This window comes from Silurus meridionalis, chromosome 23, assembly GCF_014805685.1.
Source record: "Silurus meridionalis isolate SWU-2019-XX chromosome 23, ASM1480568v1, whole genome shotgun sequence".
Taxonomy (NCBI): Eukaryota; Metazoa; Chordata; class Actinopteri; order Siluriformes; family Siluridae; genus Silurus; species Silurus meridionalis.
The window spans coordinates 19,009,794-19,018,293 of record NC_060906.1 but is presented as its reverse complement, the minus strand read 5'-3'; positions in this window follow the sequence as shown (position 1 = coordinate 19,018,293).

The window sequence follows — 8,500 nt, the reverse complement described above, 5'->3', positions numbered from 1 at the left end:
ATGGAAAGCTTGAAAGTAGTAAAACCTATGGAAAAGGTTCATGTTCATTAAGTTCTCAATTACAGAAAATACTTCAGGAAAGAAAACTTTATGATTTATTGGTAATTTCATTAGCTGAATGCTTTCATATTATTACCTAATTAACATAGAGGGAGAAATAAATCCGTACAACTGCTATAAGGTAAGTTCTAACAGTCAAGAACACATCTTGTAGATAATTAAACACTGCAATATTAAATAACTATAAACAGATTATGACGCTCAGTGGTTAAGGCTCTGGGTTACTGATTCAAAGGTCGGGCTTCAAGGCCCGGTATCGCTAAACCGCCACATTCAACCCCCCTGAGCAAGGAACTTAACCTTCTGTAATGCAGGGATGCTGTATCATAGCTGATCCTGTGTTTTGATCCAAGGTTTCTAACATCATTGTCATATGCAAAGAAAGAATTTCACTGTGCTGTTCTGTACATGTGACAAATAAAAACACCTTTACACTTTTTTAAGCAAATAAAACACTTTACATTGTGCCATATAACATCATCATGACAGTGATTATTTCTGTAGCAGCACACTTGCTTATATAACACGTTCAAGGGAAAATGGTTTACATAACAGAAAGACCAGAAGTCCAAGATTCATATAGTGAAGTACTTAAAACAAAACGATTAGAGCATCTGTGGAAGGTGTCATCATTGTCCTCAGCTGCAAATAATTAACGTCCAATATTTGCTTGTCTGTAAGCAGTAGGTTCACTGCATCACTAGCTGGTGGAGTTGAGAACCTTTTCTAAATGACTAGAATCTATTGATCCCGAGATACCACATTCCTATTAAGTGATGTGTGGGTTGGAGTTTTTTTTTTTACAAATACTGTTCACCCTGGAAACATGTTTGCATCCAAACACAGCAACTTGCATAAACACGACAGCGAGCTAACCTCTGTAGCAAGTTCGAAGTCATGGGAACGTAAACACAAAGTCCTGTGGAAAACATGCCGCTTATATCGCAAGCCTTTATCTGAAAAATCAAATGGTCTCAGTCTGATCAATTTCTGACATGAATATGTGCTGAGCATTCAGAGCTATCAAGTGTGTAAAGTTACTGTACACAAAGCTCTAGTATCTAAGCTCCACTGAAAAAAAGGTATTATCCATCCACCAGCTGCCAAACACAATCTTATGACAGACCTCGAATGTGATTCAAATAGACTAAATGTTTAGAAGCATCGGGACAGGGCCTCCTGGCAATGGCAAAAGCATTCAAGTGAAATCAGAAATTAAGTGTTATTAACAGCTCATAACTAAACAGGTTTGAAACAAAAACTGCACCTAGTCCTTTCAAGGCTATGGCTTTGTTTTTGACAACTAATGGAGGCAGTAGGAAACTTTTTGAAAGAGAACACCTTCTATTCCTCCCCAGAGGCAACGAGGAAATGAGTCACAACTCATGATTTGATTTTAATTCAGACATTATGAACCTGGCAGGAGCTTTTCTATGAAGCCTGATCCACCACTAGGTGGTAGACTTGATCAAGGCAAATTTATATGGTATTGTCCTTTGCCAAGCAGACAGTATTGCCTCTAGTTATGTCTCTGCTTAAAACCATTTAATAGACAGTAAGAGAGTCAAGGTTTTCATGGTTCAGCAATACCTATTGACCACAATTTTACCTATTGCCAAAGAAAACTGTTAGATTCCAGTCTGACAGGAATTACCTTTGGGAACTATGTAGTCATTCAGTCCTTTAGACATTTAAACAGAACAAGGTCTATCAATTCAGCTGCCTTTTCTTTACAAAAACACCTTTAAAAGTTGAAGCCTGCCATTAAAAAGACACTGGACAGATGTGGTTGCAGGTTAGGGCAGATTCAATAAACACAACAGCAGAATCAATAAACAGTCTCAAAGTCAAAAAAACAGGCGATGAGGTCAGGCAATCAATGTACCGGCTTTCTAGGGCCAGGCAAGAATTAAGAATGTGAGACAAAAACTGATCAGGATTACAGTAGAAAACAATAATACAAGACTTGGTAATGACAGAGACAAGATCATCTGAGCATATAATTGTCAATGTTCTCAACGAATCAAAGTTCTTAAATACTGTGACTGAGGGGGTTGTGTAATTAGAAACAGGTGTGTGTGTGTGATAAGTAAGATGTGATTGTGATTGCTGTAGTGTGTTTGAGTTGTCGGGGTGGAGGCCATGATTTAAAGATGTGGTGTCTGCTAGGTAATTTGCTGAAAGTCTAAATTAGGCAGTGACTCAAGAAGCCTTTATGTAAGTTCAGTCTCTGTATTTTAGCCTTCAGGCTAAATTTGCTTGTACAAAAATTACCAGCACACTCTGCACGTAATTGGGCATGATATACGAGCTTGATGTGATAAATATTTACATGACATAATACAGCACTAGATTGTTCATTATCTCTTGAAAAAGAAGCAGATGCTGCTAACGTGGGTTCAGTGAACGTCAATGCATAAAATAAAAAATAAAAAATCCTCAGTGCACCATGATGAGACATGGCTGGGGTTCAAATGCGCTCATTTTTGCAGAAGAAGATCACGGAAACAACATGCACAGACATGTGGAACTTCTCCAGAGATTGGGTTCCGGAGAGATGTTCTGGCTGACCCAATTCATCGTTTTGTAAGTAGCTTTAGCCAGAGGCAAACAGCAAGTTTATGGGTAATGCTTGATTGATTAGCTTTTTGGTGCCATTCGTATCCCTCAGGGTTTTGCCTGGTTAGTGTTTCAGGTCTTGCCTCGGCCCCCAGCACCCCATGCTGTAATATTATTATGATGTATATGATGTAATGAATGCATGCTGGCTGAAAGATTGGGAGAAATGGCTGAGACAGACCATTGCAGTAGCATTACAACATTCTCCCACATTTGAAATACTAGAGGTTTAAAGTAGCCACAGAAGCACTGTGATGATGGAAACTTCTCTTGCTCGTTTTCTAACTCGGCCGTTCCTTCTCGCTTACCCTCATATAGTGACACTGTAATTGTTGGAGCTCAAGGAACAGCAGGGCCCTGGCTACACTCACATTACATTTCCTTGGAAGCTATTTTCTGTCTGAAAGTGGGGTGATTTATCAAAGCCAGAAGCCAGGTGTACAGAAATGCTTTCCACATTACAAAGTCTTTAATGCTCATCAGTGTAACAGGAGGTATAACGAACATCCTTCCTTAAAAGTAATCCAAGTGTGACAGTTCTTCAGCACTAAGGGTCATCGTATTGTGTTGCTTTTTACTTCATCTGCTTTGCTGCTGACCTGAAAAAAGATGAGACATTTACCAGCAATGAGTCAAGAGTTCTACCAAAGTTCTGCCAAAAACTATAGACTATCTGGAAACTAGGTACATGTATTGATGTTCTCTAATTTGTTGGATTTCCATGTTAAATTTAGGGTTTGTGGGCTATGCCTATGTCACAGTTTGCTAGAAGAAAAAAAATGCAATGCTAATAAATAATAAATAATGATAAAGATGGGTTAATAAAATATTATAACATTTTTACACTCACCAGATATCAACCCATTTAACACCTATATAAGACTTTGGAGTCATGTATTAGACATTTAGCAACAACGCACCAACTGGTATAATGATATTACTGATAGAACTGATATAGAATATAAACATATATAGGATCAAAAGCTGTTAATATATCTAGAACAATTCTAGAGGCTTGTAGTATCTCTAATAATCACATGGAAGAAGTAATTAGAGCACACGCACATAATATGATTTCCTATAAAGTATCCCACTTTTCAATCCAAAATCCAGAAAGTGTTGACTCCAATTCGACTGTTAAAGAAACAGGTTGGACTTCATTAATAAACAATCAACAAAAATGTATAATGAATCTTTATGTTTTTGATGTTTCCATTATGTTTAACTTCTTGAGCAATCTGAGGAGACGACAACAACAAACGTTCCGACTGAACAAAGCATAATTGATGAGAATAATTATGCTTGTAAATGTAGCAGACCAAATGCTTCCCATATTTCATAGGTTTATAAAAATTGTTTTGTCTAAGCAAGGGATAGACAACAGCTGTAATTCGCTGCATCTCAGCTCTCTATGAATTGTGATGTTTCGGGGGTCTTTGCAACATACTATTGGGTTTTTGTTTAACGATCTTTAATATTTATTAAAACGTTGAGTAGACTGCTTTCTATTCATTGGCATCAAGTCAGGGTGATGTCATTTGGCTTTTAGCCTGTAGGAAAATTCTCATTTGACTCAACTGCAAAACAAAAGATGACCTTGTCCTGGTCCGTTGTCCTGGAGTTTTGCATTTCTATTACAACTAACCACCTCATCCAAGTCATAAAAAATCTTGTCTTTAAAAGTCATTCACCAGCTGAGATAAACGGTGCAGTACCATTACAACATTCTCCCAAATCCATAATATAAGAGAAGTGCTGTGTTGATGGAAACTATTTTCTCACTTTTTTCTCACTCTTTTCTTCTTTCTTCTTTCATTTATACTGACAATGTGATTTCTTGAGCTAAAGGGACATCAAAGTTCAGGCTACACTCGTGTTACATTTCAAATTGCAGTACGTTGGCTAATGATTTTCTTTTTTGTAATAATTTGCTAACATAAAAAAGAGCGGCGATTTATCATGGCCAAGTCTACTGAAATGTTTTCCACATCATAACACCTTTAATGATGATCAGTGTTACAGAAGCCATAGAGAACATTAGGTCTTTCACAAAAATAAACCCAAACGCATCTGTTTTTCAGCTTTTAAGATTCAGTGCATTGTGTGCAGTGACAGCTGGTTGTAATATTAAATCGGCGCTCTAAAGCCTAATATCTATCAATAGACATTGAAACTATTAGGATTGAGCAATGCATTATATCACTAGGTCTCATCGATGCCATAATAAGAATGATATGGGGCTAATAAACTAATAGACACGCAAAAGCAAATAGGCAGATGTGTTCATAATTTGTGTGTTTCAAGTCTGTAATGACCCATTGGGTTAGTTTCCTGTTTTCTCTGTTAATAGCAAATATGGTAAACAGAAAATTTGTAACCCCTTTTGCTTTTGTTTGACTGAAAGTTTCATGAGGTTTTGGATGAAACATGTTCCATTTCACAAGTATCTTTTTTATATTTAGAGAACATTCTAACTTATTAAATACAGTACACGTAGGTTGAATGTAACTTTGAAAGTGAAAAGAAAACTATAACCTGGCTAGCAAACTAGGCTACTGGACTGCGGCTCATTAGCACCAACCTTATCATGCAATAAAACAATGACTCAAAGCAGAGATCCAAGCTCTGTAAGCGTTATTTTGAGAGCAAACTGTTGGCCGGAGTGTTGTCTATTATGGAGTGGCCTGCTCAGTCACTGTACCTAAATCCTATTCAACAGCTCTGGGATAACCTGGATCGCAAAGTCAGAAAAGTCCTCACTAGTTGGAGATTTTGGCAAGTTTTACAAGAGGCATAGCAAAGTATTTCAGCTGAATCAGTTGAAGCTGTTATTCACTGCTTTTTTTTCAATGAAAGTAAAGTTTAGCTTTTTTTATTTATTTAATTTTTTTTTTATTAGATTCTGACATTTAAAAGCTTTATATATATATATATATATATATACACAGTATATGAAATATATTTATTATACATATGAGTGAATATTCCCATGTGCCTTCTCAGTCAACTGATAGCTGATGAGCTGATGATGAAATTAATTTCCTGAACCAAAAGTAAAAAAAAAGTTCTCTTTAGGTCTGAAGGATTTGACATGAATCGGACTGTTTATCCAAACAAAGCAGTAAACTGAAGGTTATATAAAACAATAAATTAAAAATGAACATTTGTTGTTTGATGCTGTTGATGACTCCACTGCAGAACATTTGTATATATTTTTTACGCAATTAAAAAAAAAGACAATGATTTCACTGTCTAATGAAAGCCCACAGAACAGACAGATAATTATTGATGAGAATTATTATCTGTATAAATGGAGCAGAACAAATGTTCTCAGTGTTTCATGGTTTTTAATGCTTGTTTGAGTATTTCCATTTGAATTAGGTTTTGGCTAAACACTGGTTTGGGGAACAGCTGGAACCCTTACTCCAACCCAGTTTCTGGTGGGATTAGGAGCATTTTCCACTTGGAGATTAATGAAATATTCTTAATGATCTTTAATGTCACTATTTGCAGATTCAATTCCTTTCTTAGTTGGCAGCAGATCAAAATGCTGTTTATCTGCATAGCCTGTAGGATCTCATTTAACTTAGACAAAAAAAGACAGACATTGCCTTGCCCTTGCCTGTAACAGTGTTTGTATTTCTAGCCTGACGGGCCCCAGTCATCATGGGAGTCATGGAAACATCATCCCACACAGAGAATCTTTGGTTTGTTCTAAGACAATTAGATACAGAAAATATGGGTATTTTTTCTAATAAAATGTAGCATTAAATGATATCCTTGTTAGATAGGTCATAAAAGTAAGTTGACATATAAGTTGTAATGATCATTCCACCAACCAGCAAACAATTATTCAACATTTGTGTACTAATAACAGAAAAAAATGGGTGAACAGTTTCTGCTTAATCTTAACAGGCAGTTTAAATGTCATCATCAATCATGACATCATGAAGATAATGAGCTTTAGCCTTAGAGGTGAAATCAAAGCAAGAAAACATGATCAATTTTAACAAGTCCAGGCTTCCCATTAGAGTACAAATCCTCAGAGAGAACAAAGTGTCAAGTTTCTGAGAGCTTTGACCTCCACCCTAGCTATCATCTAATTATTAGACAGAAGATTGACTTGTAGTCTTCCCCAAACATGCCAAATACATACATTTTTTTAAACAACTTACCTCTCCTAGAGTAATAAAAATGGACATAGAGCAGCCAGACATAAGTGCTGTAAGAACAACAAAAAAAACAACCAGAAATTCGTCCAGAAAATTTTTAAGATATAATGTACAAGGTAAACATGCATTCAAAGGCATGGAGTCATATAAGGTGACTATAATCAGGCTCTGCTTTAATTTAATGCCATCCACAGAAGGTTTCAATATACTTTATTGTGCATTTGCTCTAAAACATTCCAGATTTTTTTTCTTATTCCCCCCCTCTACTTGCACTTAAAGATCAAAGTTGCTCATCTAAACGCTAACAGATCTCTGCTTAATTATGAGAGCGTTTACTCCTAGCCAACTCAATGAACTTGCGATGAGAAATATCCTCACATTATATGCTTCCTCTGAGGCAGGCGTTTAGATTTTTAGATGAGTTCATCATTTCCTTGTTCGCAGACATGTTCTGTGGTCTTGACTCCTACAGTAGCCTGGGTGGTCCTAGGCTAATCATTAGCTCTGCAAGAATGCTAATAATAAATGGACAGTATAAATACCAAGAAAAACAGGTTTGGCTAAATTTATTAGGCAGGAAATTGTGCTAAATAAAATAAAGATTTTTTGATTGAATTAGTGGGTTTATCATTTAATGAAAAAATTTTAATCTAGCTGCAAGGTATCTATCTACACTCCTTAATTCTTTTATTCCTCTTGGGTTTAGTTAAGAATGTGTAAACATTTCTGTGGGTGCAAAATGGATTCTTTCCCTTGAATGATAAATCGGGAAAAGCTAAAGACTTTAGGTCTTTCCAAATCATCTGGTTTTTGTTTTGTATTGTTTTGTTTTTGTACATTTATTTTGTACAAATTTCACATTAATACAACTGAGCAGTTGAGGGTTAAAGGCCTCAGGGGCCGAACAGTGGCAATTTGGTGGTGCTGGGTTTTAAACTCACAACCTTCTATTTAGTGATTCAAATTCTCACCAGCTTTCACTTCCCACTTTTTTTTTATCTCTTTTTTGTCCTGTTTTTTTTGTGTTTGTTTTTCCAGTAAATCTCTTCCACCCGACAAGATTCAAAGTAAACCCCTTTTAGAAAACTTAAATCTGTTAACCATTCAAGGCATTCATGAATCTGAACTGCTCTGCTCTGCTTTGATCTGAAGTGCTTTGCTCAAGAGATTTGGAGTGCTTCAAAAAAGCCAGCATGTAGTAACCAAGTCAAAACACTATGATGAATACTGTCCACTTTTTAAATGTTACATTTTTAAAAACTTTTAAGTATCTTATTAGTTCATGAAATTAGTCAGTAGTTACTGAATTTGCATGTTGATGCAATGATAACACCAAAGTAATCTATTGCTCCTTGCAAGACAAATATTGGGCCCCATCCTTTCAGCAGTTGTACTCTGTTGTCAAAGTAACATTTTATTCACCAATGAATAAAATAACTTTACCAGGCTATTAGCAGGCAGTGACATGGCTTTGCATCACTGTTTTATGAACCTTGAAATAGCTGTGGCATTAGAACTACTCCTCTGGGAGGTAATAAACTGCTGTTTTGAGATCTTTTGCTGGCAGGCCAATATACAGAATGTCTGGAATATTTGTTTTAAAGCTATATATTCTATACAGAATGGAATGATTGAGAGTCCCGAGGGAA